The following is an 18,266-nucleotide window of genomic DNA, read 5'->3' as shown; positions in this document are numbered from 1 at the left end:
CCTAGAGGCCTACTGTCTTCTTCATCTGTGTTTTCTTTCTATGTTTTCTTTCTCGATTTGTGTCTTTTTCCGCGTCCTTTCTCCCCTCCCTCTGTGCTGTCTGTATCCCTCCAGTGTCTCTTGTAACGCCAGACGGTCCTTGTGAGAGATGGGGGAGATCACAGAGGATTTCTATCTATGTGACCCCGGCATGCCCTTCATCTTCCGCTCACAGCTTGATCTATCACACACAAGTGCTTTTTATTGTTGTTTGGCAGCTGGCTCTTGGCCCATGGCTCTGCTATTTTCTCTCCACCCCACTCATTATTGCACTGTGCCTTGCTCTTTTGGGAACAAGCCAAAATATTTGCATTTCCTCTTTTTATTGTCATATGTAAAACCACAGTAAACCTCAAAACCAGCATTGTTTTTGATACAGCTGTATGAGTTCTGCTTGCTATTCCAGAAACATTAAGATTAAGAAAACCTTTAATTGTCCCACAATGCGTTAATTGTGTTTTTTTTTTAATGTGACCATTGTAAAGTGAATACACCAAACAAAACTGCAGCACTTCACTGAAGCATATTTTGATGTTGAAGTCTGGTGGATTCATTTCACTCCTTCTGTTTTGTGATGCTTATTTTAGCTGCCTTTGTTCTCCTTGACAATTTAGAACAAGAGGTATCTGCAGAAAAAGAAATCATCTCATGACAAACTTCCCAATGTGAAAGAAGGAAATGCTATATTCTCCTCCTTTTTGCTCTGACCAAAGCATTCTGCTCTACCAGACAAAGCTATTTCAATTATAGCTAGTTGTCCTAAAGAAAGCAGAATTTTTTAAGAGTTTTTTTTAACTGTGTTAAGTTAGTGCAAACAGACTTTGCTAATGCTTCTAAAGTAAACGTGCATTCAAACTTGCCCTTAATAACAAGACTTCTGAATAAAATCAGCTACTGTGGATGTCTGCTGCATGTAGTGGAGGGACACTGATAAACGTCTCGATTATCTTTGTCTTATCTCAGCTTGGGTGGCGACAAGTCTTGTCTGTTTGAAGTGTCAGTTTACATTTTAGTATAATATGATGCCTGCAGGGTATTGTAGCATTACATTGTTGGTATCAACATAGACCCGTTGTTAACATCTTTCAACAATCCCCTGCTCTTGCTTATGGGTTTCTTTCCCCCCAGGTCTTAGTCTAATAAGGAAAGGTTGTTCATTTAATCTGAACGCACTACAGCAAATGATTAGATAGTTAACTCCTAAGGGCTGGCGTACTGGTGCAGTGTTGACTGGAGCATAACAGGCTATCATCAAAAAGCGATATAGCATGTATTTTCAGCAAGTGCATGCTTTTTGAGTATGATCTGTCATGATCACAAGCAAGGTGTAGGTTTCCTCTACACAGAAACCAGACTATACTTTTTAAGGCTGCTGCAAACCACCCTCACTCCATAAAAGTTAGTGCCGTCAACAGAAGCAAAAAGTCACATGAAAAAGACTTGTCATTTTAACAAAAGAATGGAGTAGCTGGTGTTTCTTCCATCAGCAGCAGAGCAGAAGCAGCGGGTGTATCTGCAGTTGCTGGAGGACAGAACTCCAGAGCAATCCACGAGGAGACACTCTGAGAGATTCTTTGGAAACAATCTTATAGGTTTAATGAGCAAAAAAAACACCACTGCACTAAAAGCAGGGATAAATAGCTTTATATTGCTATTGGCCCCATGTTGGCTGTGGGGATGCAGCCCTAGAAGGGGACCATAACTTAGCAGCTGCATTCTATACAACCACATTTTACAGGACTGTGTGTTTAGTTTGGGCAAAATATAAATCAATCTGGAAATTCCTTTTGACTTTTAGTTGTGTTAAAGATAAACATGACCTTCTAAGGCAAGATGGTATCATCTAAAAGCCAGCACCATCTGCCATGACCAGCACTAAAGAGTGGTTTGAACCATTGTTATTTGGACACAACGGCATAGCTTGAAGCCTGGCAATTTGAAATAGCTTATACTCTTGTCTTTTATATTGTCGCATTTTTCCATCAGTGTCTTCCTTGCTCTTGTCACCGCTGCACACCTTCAGTCAGAGCTCCACTCAACCATTCCTCCAGCACATGAAAGGTCAGCTATTAAAGCAATAACAATGACCTTGATTCTGACAGGTTTGTTGGATAAAGCAGCTGACCATGGCTACATAGCTCATGGAGTATCCAGGTGGTGTATCACTCTGTCTTGACTGATGATGATTGACTGGAAAGATGGATGGACTGTTGCTCTCTGACGGACCATATGTAGTTTAGTGTAGTAGTTTTTTTGTTCAGGTCAGCATACTGAGTTTCTCCATCAAGTTTGATGACACATGACAGTCCCTGACACATCTGTCCCAGCTGATGAGCACTTTTGTGTGACCATGTGTACAGCTGTCGCCTTCAGGGACCATAAAGTGCCACTCACTCTTTTTTGTCCAACCTTGGTTTATCAGTGTAGCGTGCAAGAATGATGGGAACTTCCAGCAGCTGCTCAAACACCATCATCGTGAATTAAGAGGAACTTGAGTCATATTAGTGTCTGGCATAACCATGTTATACACCAGAACTGTCCTCCCTCTGTTTGTGTGCATCTTAGTTGTAATCTCTAATATTTAAAACTGTTGGGCTGTGATGTTTAGCTAGCATTAGTCTCTTTGTTTAAAGGAAATACGTTATGTGTACTTCAAGTAACAGTTTCCATTCTTGGTTGGTTTTTTTTTGTACCCCAGTGCCAGCCTCCATTAGCAGTCTAAGTCTTGTACTAAGCTGGCTTACCGTGTGACATCTCATTAGTTGCAAGTGATTACAAAATAGTTTGTCTTGTGCGAGAACTGCAGTTTCTTTTATTGCTAGATCTGTTTTCCATCCATTTAGTAGAATTAAGTTGCAGGAACCTTTGCACTCTGGTGTGCTAATAACTAAATGTATGCATCTTTGCTACACTGGCTTGATATGACTGTAGTGACATCCAGTCAAAATGAGCCCCTCCTGTAATGTAATGCAATATATGTAGTAACTCCTGGAATGTAAGCGCTGCTGTGGGGCTGTGGTGGATGCTCATGTCGTAGTGAATCAATACCTTAGACAGGATCTCATTTCTCTTGTCTGTTTTTGTCTTTCTTTGTAAACTCCTGGGGAACTGGAAAACTCAGTATAGACAATACATCTGTAGTGATTGGATCAAATACACATTCAGTCTGTAGTGTTGCCATGTTTCCTTGTAAAGTTGCAGCGTGAAACATGATGAACACCAAAGTTAAAGTAACTTTTTCCCAAGGTCTTGCACACGCTTTCAACATCAGTCAGCATTGTTACCTTCAGGTCTGACAGTAAAAGATGGGGAATACTCCAGATGATTTCACTTCTTCAAGGTATCTTACGTTTATCCACTGACAACTGATAAAAGGTGATTTATATTGCTCTCACCTTTGATGAAGCAATATCACAGTAAATTGATGGAGCCTTTTCACAGAGAAATTTCTGACAGACTACTTAGAGTAACAGAGATATCCCGTCTCTAAGAAAAATAACACGTTTTAGTGCACAAGCTGATATTTCCGAATTCACCAACCTACCATAATACAGCTGTACATAGACGTTACCGTTTTTGGTCTTAAAATCAGCTCGATTCTGCTCTTTACACAGATATCTGATTTAGAGTTGTTGCGTGCTGACACTGACATGACCTAAACCACATCTGTTGGACAGTTACAAGAAACACAACACTGAATCTGACTGCACAAAAACGAAAATTGCTGGTTCTTCAGAAGTTTAATTGAACATGTCATGAACCTTTGTCCTATAGCCTGGTAACTTGTCAGCTTTTCTGCAGGAGAACTGAGGCTCTCAACTCTCCATTGTTAAAGTACTGCAAGATTATATCAGGAGTCACTGAACCAGAAATGTGTATGCACATTATTAATAGACATCTAGCCCTTGTAGTGAATCATTCTTGCACTATAGTCACTCAGGATCATTGTATATGCATTATGTATGTTTTGTTGTCAATGTGCTAAGCTTTTATTGCCAGAATGTCAAGTATATGTGAGGCAAAGAAGAGATATGATGGATAACTCCTTGACAATTGTTTGAAATTTGCTGACAAAAAAAAGTGTGTGTGTGTGTGTGTGTGTGTGTGTGTGCATGCATGTGTGCTCTGAGGAAGCCATGTGAAACAAGTGTGATTTCAGATATTCTGCTGATGATTGAGTGGACTGAGTGGAATGAGAGAGCCTGTTATACATCTTTTTTCTTTTCTACACAAAGGGTAGTCTGGTCTGGACTTCTAGAGGGTAGTGCCAACAGATAAGAAGTAATAATAACTCCCAATAGATGCTTTTAGATAGACGTACAACCAATCAGAGAAATGAAGCATGTGACATAGGAGAAGCATCCAGGGTAGTGTCAACAAAAAACATGCAAAATGGTGTGCAGCAGAGTAGGTACCCCTCTCAATTAATTTGAGATGTTAAGGTCCCAGGCTGTATTGTGGGTGGTGCCCCTAGGATTAAACAATTGCAAATTATTCTAAAATTATCTTAAATGAAAACTGAATTAAACATTCTAACTTAGTGAGTTTCTCTCTATGGTTTAAGTCACATTTAAGACTAATTTTGTGCTCGCACATATCTAAGAGAATCCTCAGGGCTTCATGTTAAGAGGGTTTCCTGTTTTATAACATGTTTTTCAATCTATTCTCTTAACTTTTTGCCTGCTGCAAAGAGCACTGTTGAGTGCTTTACAAATTAAGTTTGCTTGCTAAGTATAAAAGTTTGCTTGTAAAGCTGTGTTGATTAATTAAAGGTAAAGAGCATTAAAAGAGAGAGTAAATGCTGTTCAGCATCTGTATCGTCATTTGTGTAGGAATTAACCATGAAGAGTAATTCTTTTTAATGGCAAACAGAAGAAGTTGACATTTGTTTGATGAGTTGTGTGGCTATTGGAGTGGTGCATTTTGTATCTTTGGGCACTGCTGCAGTGTAGATTTAGAACGGACAGGTTGTGCAAAAATCTACAGTAGGCTTCAAATTCAGAGCTGAAGGCCATGCATCAATTATCCAGGGACTTACTTAACTAAAAACAGCTCACTAGCAATAATGCACACTTCAGAAAGCAGTAATAATGCACTCACAGTGCAGTGCTGGGAAGTGCACTTACATCAGCATTACTGTGTGCGGTGTGTGAGATTTTTTTTTTTTTTTGCGGTGCATGTAAGTAACATATCTGTCATGTACTTGCATGTATATTTATCTGTTCTTCTGCCTTCCTGCTGTTTATTTTCAGGCACAATAGCGAAGGAGCCATAATTGTCCAGACTTTAAAAGCACTGGCCTTTTCTGAATCAAATAACATATGACTTTGAAGAGAGCATTTTCATGTCTTCAAAGGAAGCCAGGGAAAGGGAGAGGGGGAGAGTCAGAACCAGAAAGGAGGGTGAAGGGGAGGGGGTGAAACAAAGAGAAAGCATAGATAAATATCTCTGGCTTACGCCTACTTCTCAGTGACTACTACTTTCCCCAGACACCCACTTAGATGGAAAAGAGGACCTGGACTGGTCAATGTGGAGCCTTTTGACCATTATGCGGAACATCAAAGTTCAGACACATTTAAGAACGAGGTGTAAGCAGCTAGATACTAATTGACTCTTTCTTGTATTAAATGGTCCCTTAAGTGGGCTGAGGCAATGCTTGTAAAGATATCTCCTTCTTCTTAACATTTAAATCGATGTGACTCCAATGATCTATCACAGGTAATGGGGAACAGCCAGTCAGCTCATGCCTGTACTGTACTGCATTCTCACACAACTCACTAAACCCTTTGGGAGTAGCCTCCTTTATTTCTAACATAGGTTTAAGGAAGAATGTGAAACATAAGCGTAGGTGGCATAAAATACGAGTGATGATTTATAGCTTTGATATCTAGGAAGAAGGAGTCAATTTTAGAAGAAATAGCATATTTTTTATACACCATACATTCATGTTCATAGTCCAGTAGTCACAGGGTATACAGGTCTCACATAATCATCAATGTCACAACTGCTGCCTCAAAGCTCCTTCTTCATCTTGGAGAAGAGTTAGTAATCAGAGGGTGACTAATCAGGTGTTTCAAGTCCACTTTTCTGGGTGGCAGCCATTACCACTGTGTGCTTGTGGGCTGGTGGCAGGATCACTAAAGCTTCTTGTCTTGTTCTTCTTCTCCAGCAGCTGTCATAGAGATCAGTTTTGCAGGCCCCTATAATAATGTGACACTTAGCTAGCTGGTCCATTAGGATTACTTCTTTGGCATTCTGAAAACAGAGGTCATGACCTTGTTGGCTGGCAGACACTCTTTCTGCATGTATTTTTATTTTGAAGTTTTAGACCAGAAATATCTCTGGCAGATTGTCCATTGTCATCCAGGCCCAAGCAGTTTCATGGGCTAGTGAGCTGGCTCCTGGGTCATGTGAACTCTGTTGTGGATAACTACATGAGATATCCAGCTCTGTGAAATTGTACTATTGTGTTGTTAGATCATACTGTTACTCCACCACGAGAAGGAACATGCTCCACTAGTGCTGCTACTGCATATGCATGAAAAAAGAACCTTATAACTCAGCTGTTCTTTTTCTTGTATATTGTTCAGTCATTGTTCCTGCCTACTCTTCTGTTATGATTCCCTCATATTGTTGTGCGAGTTGTACGTGTCTGAGTGACAAGGATGGCTGAGTATTTTCTCTGTTGTGCATCTCCAAGGGACTGTTTTGACTGACAGTCCTTTATCGCAGAGTTTTATTTTGTGACAGCCATTGTTCTTTTGACTTTATTGTCACCATTAAAAGTTAGTCCCTTCATTCCTCGTTGTTTTATAATGCCATACGGGGACTTTTTCTTAATCTGCTCACATTCATTTTCTCTGAGCAGGATAGCGTCACTGAATGCATCGGCCAGCGCACACAGCACTGCTCAGGAGTCACATATGACTCATTGTTTAATCCCGGAGGGGATGGTTAAGCTGCGTTCTTCAGTTATCTTTTAACTTGACACTATAGGGTGCAGTTGGAGATTTTAAGCACACAGCTAAACTTACATAGTGTGTTTTCAATTATTATTATTATTATTGGTATTATTAAGCCATGCTTCCCGCTGGCACTTTCCTTCTGAATATTTTACCCTGATTACAGAAACACAACAGGAACTTTTTCCAATTACCCTTTCTAGGGGAGGCCTTTCTAGTCATTGCAGTAGTAATTACCCGTGTGCCTATCACCGTTCATCGAATTTCTCCTCATACTGAGCTATGACATATTTAATAGGTGTAGTAAAACCAATTTTTGCTGCTCTTCTGCAGGATTAGATTAGTATTTGATTGTGCCATATTCTTAGTGTCTGCTCTTCAGAGATGAGCTGAAAGAGTCTTTTATTGATTATAAATAAAAACCATTTTGGCTTGTCCATCACCTTTAACTAAGTAGAGTGAAAGAAAGAGAGAGCCCACCTAGAGAGCTCAATTGAATTCAAACCAACTAAATCAGGTCTAATGATAAATGTTTGGTATGTGGGCATACTGTCACCATGTTTCTGTGCTTTCTTAGCTCTGTCAGTGTTTCAGTTTCTCAGACACACACACACACACATGTTCCTTTTTTCCAAATGAGCAGTCACTCCCAGAGACCAACACTGAGCCACCTTGGCCGGGTATCAGGAACAGCTCATAATCCCAGTTTGTCAGAGGGGGAGCTGGAGGACAGGAGGGGGGAAATGAGCAGGAAGTGTCTGTCTTTAAAATTATGCTCTGTGTTGCTAGTGCTGGGTGTCATGCTTTTGTCAGTGTTCCAGCTGACCAGCTCCAGGAACACAGTGGCCCTCCAGTTAATTACCAAACACCTCTGCGACCTGATATTCACACAGAGGTCTGTGAATGAGCTTCTGTGTACAGACATCTACTTAACTGCTTCTCCTACATGTGCTCTCAGCTGTGATTATCAGAGTCTTTAAAGATTTTACAGGATTTAGTATATGGCCTCTGTTAAACATAAACACCAATGCCTAATCAATCAGTGTAATAAACTACACCTGCTCAGGTACCATACACAATAATATGAATGTACAATGTCTGAATTTGCAGAATGATACAAGTGATACCTGCTTAGCCTTATTCAAACAAACAAAGAACATCTGATTCACAGTGCTGCTCGAAAGTGATCCTGGTGGAATTTTCTATATTAAACGGTAGCAGTGTGAGTCTTTAGCTGATTATAGGTTACTCTGGGTTCCTGTCTGGTACCTCACTGACTGTTACATGTCCGTGTTTTTGGAGTGATCTTTCTTGGTTGGCCGCTCCTGAGGGCAACAGTGGTCTTGTATTTCTTTCATTTGTACACACTTGACACTGACTGTGGATTTGTGGAGTCCAGACCTTTTAGAGATGGTTTTGTAACCCTCTCATTTGATTGTACCATGATAAACCTTCCTAGTGTTGTGATCAGACTTTTATAAATCCCCAGGGCACTCACTAATGACTCCAATTCTCTTCACGAAGTCTTAGGTGGACATTTCCTCCCACAAAAAGTGGTAGCCAAAAGAGCATGACACTAGTAATCTGACAGAATACATAATTATCCTCTGTTAACAGGACTTTCCTTAAATTCATCTGCAATATGAAGGGTGGTGTGAGAGACAGACTTAGTTCCTCCTCTTGTTTTAGTAACAACTGAACTGATTTTTATCCCAAAATGTTCCTTATTTATTATTTCTTTTACTCAGTCATATATTTGCTTATGGTACTTATTTCTATAGTCTATAGTCTATAGTCTGCTTCTCTTCACCCCTGCTGCTCTGAATATGTTTTACGCCAACACAAATAAATTCTCTTCATAGCATGTTATCGTCTTCGCTGCAGTGCTGCCTGCATGCAGTCTTGTGTTTATGTGCTGGCCGTGCTGTGGCTAAACAGGATTGTGTTGCTACAACCTGTGTTACAGGGATGCAGAGAAACTAGAAAAATTATTTCTACCAGAATAAAACAGCAAATAACTTGAAGATGAAGTCCCAGAACGCAGATGTTTACCAGTTGGTGGAGTTTTCTTTCATGTTTACTTCTTATTTATTCTGTCTGTTTTAAAAAAACAAAAGACGGTCGTAGGTGGTGTCTCCACATTCCTTAAGGTATCAGAAATAAACTTGTTGAGATGCCTCTTGTCTGAGTGCTGTAACTCATCAAAGACAAAACAGAGAGGAAATGTGCAAGAATTACCTGTTCCCTCGTGTTCACATGGCCTGAAGTTATGTTCTGCCTTATCTGAGCTGGCGAGGAAGCAAAGTAAAAATTGACAATAAACCCCGTAAGCCAGGCAATTTTAGTGTTACAAATCAGCCTGTGTTATCTGCCTTGTCTGTTTGTGTTTTCAATAACTGCCTGTTGATTCTACTGGAATCTGTGAGGTAGGAAATGAGTCTTCCATGTTGAGAAAACAACTCTGCCTGCTTATGGTTACGCCTATAAACCATTAACAGGCTGCAGAGGAATAAAATAGTGAAAATTGTGAAAAAAGTCACATTCAGTGTGATTGACTTTGGGAGATAGAGGGCCTGTAATGTAACATGTAACAGCTTTGGAGGTTGTTTGGATCAGCAGGCCAATCAGTTTTTTCCCCGTGTTTGATTATTCATCAGTAAACATTCAGCTCCGGCCTGTCAATGGTGTCGCCTCAGTAATGGATGCTTTTATTAAGGTTGATTAGATTAATCATAGGGGACGAAGACACATTTGCCGGCTGCACACCCTCAAGGGTAGAAGAAGAAAAGATCAATCAATCATGTCCATCTCAGACCTCATAATGCACTGCTGATTGTTTGAAGTGCAGAGCTGGAGGAGATTTATATGGATGTAAGAGAACCCAGGCTTTCCACTCCTATCTCTATTATCTGTCTTTCTCGCATAAACACACACAAACACACAGAGAGAGAGAGAGAGAGAGAGCTCCCTGATTACACAAAACAAGAGGGAAATTTGTGTTCCATTCATCTTAAAATCACCTGTGATATTAAAATGTTGTTTACAGCTGCAAAATGTCTGCTTCTGGGAGTTTTCAGCAATACTATACATAAACCTTCAGGTAGCTTTAACCACTTTTGTTTTTTCTTTTTACTGTCATTAAAAAAAGAGATATTTCTTACAACAGAAAATTTATCATCAACACACAGTAATTTACTGTAGGCCATTTATTAAGTAAACATTCACTGTTTACGTTCTCCCTAAATTGAGGATGTGCTGCATTTCTCTATGTTACATCATTCCTCAAACTTTGGGTTAAATTAGTTTCACAAAACAATCTGTTTCTCACTCTGGTGGGAGGAACATTGGGACTTTTTTGTTTCCCTCTTTTGATTGCAGCTTTTTTTTTCATCAGTCCATTAAAGTTTTAAAAATCATAACGAAAGTATGAGCTCACATCCTGGTTCCACTTATCTACATCCATCTACAAGCAGTGTTAGTTATTGTCAGACTGGTGTTAATAGTTTTGAAAACATCTCTTACGTTTTTGTTCCAGTCTGTATTTTGTCCAGCTAAACCTCTGATGTTATTGTGAGTGTGTTGTTATTATGTATTTCACACTCATCGTCCTCACTTTGGACAGTCCCAGTTTTGTGCTGACATTGTCTCACATTGTTTTTGTGCTGATGTCTGTACTGTAGGTGAGTAGGATATATGAAGACACAAAAACGTACAGACAGACGCACACATACACACCCCGAGAGGTCAAAGGCCATCCACTGTTAGAAGGCAGTTTTGCTATCCTTGCTTTTTTTGTGCCGGCTGCATGTTTTTAGGATTAAAGATGCACTTGTAAAGATCCTGTGAGGTGTCTCTTTCTGTGATTACATGTCAACTTGTATACTTCATATGTAAGCGAGGTAGTTTAAAGTGTAATGTCACTTTTCGCCCCCAGTTAACATATGTTCTAACGTTCAATTTATCTGTGACAAATTGTGCAGTTTTCCCTCTTCACAGAAACTGGTGTAGTATTAACTGGTGGTTTTACTGAACTTTACACTTCTCTCCACTTTTTAACAGATTCTCTCTTTCCTTTTTTCTCTAAATGTCTTAGTTTCCCTTCAGGACAGAGTTGGGTACACGGTAAGCTTGCTCATTGTGAACGAAATGGTCCCCGAAATGATTCTGTCTCAGCCAGGAGGTTCACAGCCAATAGGCCTTAAAATGGCTTCATTTCCCATTTGCCTTCTTCCCCCCACTGAGGAAACGTTTAGTGGAGCTAAAGGCCAATCAGGAATCCAGGACATCAGTAAAGCCTTGGTCTAAAATCAATCCTCAGGGTTCACAAGCTCATGACTCCGGGGTACAAGAGGGAATCAAAATCTCTTGGACAAATCCATCCTCCTTTCAGAATGGCCAGAACCTTGTCGATATAAATGACTAAAAAAAGAAAAATGATATAATAACCTTCATCAGTAAAATAGTGGGAACACCTTATTAGTTCACCCCTGTTAAACCCTGCCAGGCAGACAGATGGATGTAGGATTTCCACCCTGAGATGATACAAAATATAAAGAATTATTGCATGTTGCTGTAACTGTTAAATATTTGATTGATATTTCTTATTCAGAGCAAACAGAAAACAATGTATAGCAGCATTTTTAAATGGAAATGAAAACGAACCATCAGAAGCTTCAAAATCAAAAGTGCTATGCAGCAGGAACATCTTCTGCCACCTCAGGCAAACCACAAATTGACTTATTAGACCCTCAGAAAAAACAGCTCCGGGAAGATACTTTGTATTGTTAAAGATTTAATTAGCAAAATAATATTCACTGTATAATGTAGATAATTTGCTGACATACGACTGAATCCCAATTTAAGTGAATACAAGCAATTAGAGTCAGCTCATAATTTGACATTTTACCATTTTTGACACAGCAGGAAACACAACTCAATAAAAAAAAACATGAAGAAAGTGACGAGCCCTAAAGAATTTGCCTCAGCGTAATTATTTTTCTTTAATTAGAACTCTACAGACATGGGGGTAGATTCCCATTCATCATTACAAACATGCAATACTTCTGATGTTCTTGTTTGTTGCAGTTTAGTCAGATTTTTGTATCGTCAAGGCGAGGTACCTGTCTCCAAAAGAGGTTGGTTCTTTTGGGTTTTAATATGATGTACATACATGTGTGTGTGCTTACTCATAGGGAATTACAGTCAATCAACTATTCTATCAGCATTAAGATGCAACTAGAAATGTGTACATAAACACAGCTGCAAGTACGCAATGGTCCAACATCCAACTGGTTAGCATGCTGGCATCAGTATGTACCTTAGCATCTAATAATAATGTAACATAATGTTAAAGCTAAGCCTATATTAAATCTGAAATGAAATAAATGAGATTCATTCATACATTTTATTTCTGGACTGAGGATGAATCCACTGAACAGCTTGTGCTCATCAGCTTCTTTGTGAGCCTCTGTGACCGGCAGTGTCTGTAACACTGTTCTCTGTGTAGGTTTGCTGAGACGTTCATATGTATCTTTGGAGAGGCATAATTCCAGCTTTATGGAAATGACTTGTTCAGACCCTGAGTCACAGCTCAGTATAGAATTAATCATTCATGACTCACAGAAATAATTGTGTGGAACAGCATGGTGCCACATGTTCAACTGGCTTTTGGACAAGGCAAACTCAGCCAGTGGCAACCAACTGAGACTGATCAGATGAGAGTTGTCCCAGATGTCTATTACTGATGCGTTTTGACTCATTATCTGCAGCTATCAGACTTTGCCTCAACCTTGACCCTGTTACTACAATCTCCCCTTTGAATCACCAGCTTAAAAGTTAGTGCTATCAACTGTGACTTTGTTAATGAGACAAACAGCTGTACAGAAGGAAAGGTGTCTTTTCGGGTGAATTCATTTCTTACTGTATTTTTATTTATTTGACAAATGATGTGAGCAGGATGTGAGCATGATGAAATGATAAGCAAATATCTGCCAGATAGAATAAAATCCAATAGATTTAGATAGAGTGCTTTTAAAGATTCTGGTGCAAAATCTAAACTGCTTGCAGACTTGATTAGAAGTTTTGATGTCTGGATCTTAACTGCTTTTAATAAACGTTGTAAGTAATCAATATAATTACAATAGTGTATTCAGTCAATGTCTATGTATAACAGACACTGGGCACAGGTGTGCATTTCTTCTCATTTGTCCTTTGTGTGAATGAATTAACTGCACATGCATACAATCCTGAAGAACATATCTAAAATAGGCTTTTAGCATGGAAATTGCCAGATCAATTAAAGAGCCGTGTGAGCATAGGAGAGCCTAATTTTTTATGGAAAAAAGGTGAAAAAGGAGCCTAGAGAATTTAAAAATAAATCTCTCAAAACTCATGTGATATTTAAATTTTTTGGCAATGGATTTAAAAAAATATCTTAATACTGGTAAAGAAATTGGGAGAAAACAACTAGCTAGCTTTGGTGAACGTCATTTTTTTCTCAAAAATCCCTGCGTGCGATGTGAGTGAGTGCACAATCAAATTGGCCCAACTGTGCATTTCTCTTGGCTGCTTATACAAGTTCACCTGTAGCTTAGGTCATTCACCCATGTTAAAAGTGTTTAAGTATTCATTTTTACCACCTGAAAGGTTGTCAGCTTTTTATGCATCAAAGGTGTTACTGGCTATAGTTATTGCCATTATTGCCATGTTCATGTGGCAGCTGTTGGTCCTTTTGAAAAAGTTCTTTTAAAAGGTTTATTTCTGACAAATGGTACAAAGCTTGATTTTCACCTCATGCCTTTCTTTGCTTTGTAATTCAAAATAACAACCCCCATAAAAGCTCCACACTACGCTCTGACTAACTCTGAGCTGGCATACAATCTGATGTGTTAAAAAGACGTAAGAAAGTGGAGAGTGGGCTGATAGCAGAGGAGCGATAATGGCGTCACTAGGTGAGAAATAGTAGTCAGGAAACTATTGCTGGGCACCGGCCCAACTGGGCCAATTTCTGGCCACTTTTTCAGTCCAAATCAGCATCTTACTGAGAGCAGGACATAAGCCAGTCTAGTGCTACACCCTTCATTAGTTTTCATATAGATCCTTATCATTCTTTGTGTAGTAAATCTCCTTTGAAATGTAGTAAACCTTTATTATTCCTGTCCTCCCTCTGTATTATTGCTCCCTATGAGTGTACTACCACCCATTCAGGACAGCTAATGGGGTTGTAAGCAGTTAACAGGCCTGTGAAGCTCTTGTCAGGAACATTAACATAGCACCACCACAACAGTGAATGTGTTATCAGGTCTCGCCATGGCAACATACAGACAACTTTTAATGAGTGGGATGGAGGAGGGATGCTGTTGTTGTGTTAGTGGAACATTTAGAAGAATATTAATTAGCAGAATGAAAGGAAATGCAAAGTGTTCCTGTTGCTATATGACAAGCACGCTGGTGGAACAATTTCTTCTTTGTCAAAACCTATTTACAGAGTGCAAAGCTTCACAGCCTCAGCCAAGCTGTGGCTATGGGAGCAAAGACACAATCACACTCATATTAAGCAATCCTGTATTTTACAGAAAATTATCTCACATTTGTCCACTATATTGTTGTAGTAACAGCATGGTGGTGTGTTGTCTGTACGATGGCAAATATATAGAATATGTGACCAGATAAGAGGCCACCCACAAACACACATACTGCACAGGAATAAACAGGAAAAACACTGGTATGATTATAGCCCCAGAGCTGCACTGTGCAGGCTTTTATAACCTTAGTCAAAGATAATGTCAGAGAAAAGGAGGACAGGCCCGTGGCTCAGCCAGCTGCTGCTGCTGCTCAGTAATAGACAGGTCTGCCAGCGACAGATCAACCACCAAGAGTTTTAGGAGTATTTAGAGGTGTGAAATGAACTCCAGATCGTGAGAATGAGCTGCTGGTTGATGTATGATGTGCTCCTGTTGACTTTACTGCAAGTTTTTTTTTTTTTCTATGGGGATCTGAATGTGTTTTTCATGCAAGAGGGTCATGATTCCTGTAGCAGTCTCCTCACAGCCAAGGGGAAGTAGCAATTCTTCAGTCTGGTGGTGCAGGCTCTGATGACTCTGAATCTACCAGAGGGGAGGTTGGAGAATAGAGTGTGTCCTGGGTGGGCAAGGTCATCGTGGATCTTGACAGAGGAGCCGGCTAAAGTAGATCTCCTCTAGGCGTGGGAGTGGGGAGCCAATGATCCACTGAGCACTCTTGATGACCCGCTGCAGTTGTTTCTTCTCGGACGCAGTGCAGCTGACACACCACACTGTACATCTGTAGGTCAGGACACTCTCTATTGTGCAATGATAAAAGTTTCTCAGCAGAGGTGGGGGCAGTTTGTTTCTACAGCGTTCTCAGGAAAAAGAGACGCTGCTGGGCCTTTTTAATGATGTGGGTGGTGTTCACAGTGAAACAATGTCTTGTACTTTGCTCTGAGGTGGATATACGACATGTGTATTGCTTTATAGCTCTGTGTCTCAAGTTGAACTTTGGTCACAGAGTGCATTTATCAAACTTATTACAATTGCATTAGATAAGGCTGTAAGGAGCCAACTTAGGAATAAGCAGTTATAATGACAGTGAAAAATAATACACAATTATCAAGCAACTTACTGTGCTGTTGGAGGAAACTGTGAGAGCTGTTGAGAGGAACACATTTATTTTACTGCTTATTTCTCCTTTGACAAAAGCCAGCTTAAATAAAGGTACAGATGGGATTTATATTATTTATTTATTTTGCTCCTCACGCCCCTCTCTTTCACTTTTTCTTCTAACAGGAACCGTAACATGACCATGGACTTTGGCTTCATGACTGTGCCATGTCAGACCACAGCACCTGTGCAGCCGCCGTAAGCCACATGGGGATGGCTCTGCTAAGCCTGACCGGACATCAGCTCATGCCAGGTACCAAACCATCATGCAAGTTGTCACACAGAAGTCCACTGTACATGGAAAATTTAAATGTGGGAAGTTATCCTGCAGCCTGTGTGTTGAAAACATTCATCAGAACTGTAGGACGATCCAATGCTTTGTCAAAGTTACACTGAAAGTAAGGTACAGCTGTCCACATGTTTCAAGGATGCAGCAAGGACTGCCTAAAGGTTACGGAACCTTTTTTTTGGTTGTTGCCTTAAATTCACTGACTGAATAGGAACTGTGTGTAGGAAGACAGATGAGTAATGTTTTCTACCCCTCCACTGCCCTCAAAATGCCCCTGAGCAAGGCGGTGAGCATCAGCACTGGACTCATGTAGTCACCACTTTAGGCAGCTTCCAGTGCGTCAGTGCTTGAATGTCTGGAGCCTCCCCTCCTCTGCAATGACTCCTCCAGCAGTTATAATTAAGGATGCGCTGTTAAATAATTTTCCTGCTTAAATAAAGGTTTGAAAATACCAAACGTGTCCAAAGGAGGTTTCTGTGTGTGTGTGTGTGTGTGTGTGTTTATACCTGCGTGGGCCTGAGGGAGGGGAAGTCACCCTCATCTGACTGTAGAGTGCAGCTGGAGCTCAGGCTGTTTACAGTATAAGTAGTAACCCCTTTAAGGAGTTCCCTTCTGCTCCGTGACTCACTAAAGAAATAGTACTCCTCACCCAGCCTCCATACTGTTGTCTAGGATCGTCCTGATTGGCTGAGGATAAACAGCCCATGAAAGTTCGAGTGAACAAAAAAATATGCATTCACATTTGAAGTTTGACAGATTTTTACTTCCCTCCTCTCTCTGCTGTGTCTGTGTGCATAAAGTGAGAGGCAGCAGCCCATTATCAAAGTTATTGAAGCTGTTTACAACAAATGAGCAGAGTGGAGACCAGTCCAATTTACAACATGCATAATGGGTAGTTTTGCCCAAATATTATAGTCCTATAATGTAGTCTATAAATGTGCAGAAACTTTTTGAGAAAAGCAACAGTTTGGTATGAAAGCAGCTACCCCTCTTTGTGCAGAACTGCAGATTTATAGTATTATGAAAGAGAAGATGAAACTGGCTTTTCTGCTGCTTTTTTATTTTGGAAGATTAAATATTAACACACAGAAAAAAAAATTCACAGTTTTTTTATTTCTTTTTGAGTTTTTCTTAGAAAGAATGGGTCAAAACGGCGAGTCCTCGGGTCTACTTTAGGTAGCACTAGTGTGCAAATGTTGCATGTGTAGTGTCGATAGATCGGCAGAATTTATTTTTAATATTGTAAATTAAAACAAATTACATTTAATGGGATTTATTCTGTAAATATATACCTAAGTTCTATGAATGAATCAGTCTGTGATCATGGAGTTAGGATGTACAAGAAGTTCTTTCTTTCATCAGTTCATGTTAGATCAGTAGCTAGAAATACAACAGCATAAAGAGAGTGTGTGTTTGTGTGTGTATCTGTGTGTTGGCACATCAGCTGTGCCAAGAGGGTTTAGGAGAAAATAAGGTTCTGCATCCTGATCCCTTCTGTGTAACCGAGCCTACTTAAAGTCAGGAAATGTAAAGTCAACATGCTCATAATTCCTCTCAGGCCTACTTTCTTAAACTACAGTTCACAACCCCAATTGAGACTTGTTTTGTGAAAGACTGTGTCTCTGTTTGCACCCTGGAAACACATATACAGTATATAGTTTCATAATACACACACACACATACAAAGTTAATTATTAATGCAAAAACTCATAAACCCCCATTCACATGGTGGTGGTTTATGTTCACTTCAAAGTGCTCTAACCAAGGAGGGGAAACCATAAACCGCTTATATTACTGTTGTGATTTAATTTGACATTATCTACTAAATGTATTTTACAGGCACACTGACAGCAGGCATCACATCTCAGTTGGACTGAGTGTTGATTGGTGGACTCCACTAAAGTGCTAAATTCCCTCTAATGAGGCATTTCTGCAGCATTTAATTTAGAGTAGCTGGTATTGTCTGCCAGTTAGTAATAGTATTTTGGCTGCTCTGCCTGTGAGAAATTAGTCTCCCAAATTGCTTTCACAAATACCCTTTTAACTATTCGACATTCATTTGCAATTGTAACCAGAAGTGTTGCATCTATTGTCAGAGATATTTTTGAAGAAAATTGAACTCTGAAAATCATTATCATACTATATTAACTTTACGGAAGAAGTCAAACATAATACTAGTGCAACAGTAAACGGAGCTGTTTTTAAAGGTCACATGACGGATAATTTCTGAAACCTATAGCAAAAATCATCCCTGGAAGCTGAAGCATCTATTTATTTTCTAATTTAGTTTAATCTAGC

General features: G+C 39.8%; 1 long non-coding RNA gene across 1 annotated transcript in view; it reads left to right on the top strand.

Annotated features, from left to right (window-relative positions):
* LOC114443039 (uncharacterized) overlaps window positions 1-15,926 on the top strand; it is a 72,933-nt gene extending 57,007 nt beyond the window's left edge. The window contains exon 3 of the long non-coding RNA XR_003671399.1: window positions 15,806-15,926. This is a non-coding gene — a long non-coding RNA (uncharacterized LOC114443039). The remainder of the gene's footprint in view (window positions 1-15,805) is intronic.
* Window positions 15,927-18,266: the final 2,340 nt, after the last annotated feature.

The sequence above is a fragment of the Parambassis ranga genome, chromosome 10, assembly GCF_900634625.1.
Source record: "Parambassis ranga chromosome 10, fParRan2.1, whole genome shotgun sequence".
Taxonomy (NCBI): Eukaryota; Metazoa; Chordata; class Actinopteri; family Ambassidae; genus Parambassis; species Parambassis ranga.
The sequence above is the reverse complement of the archived record's forward strand: the minus strand, read 5'-3'. Positions and strand labels throughout refer to the sequence as shown.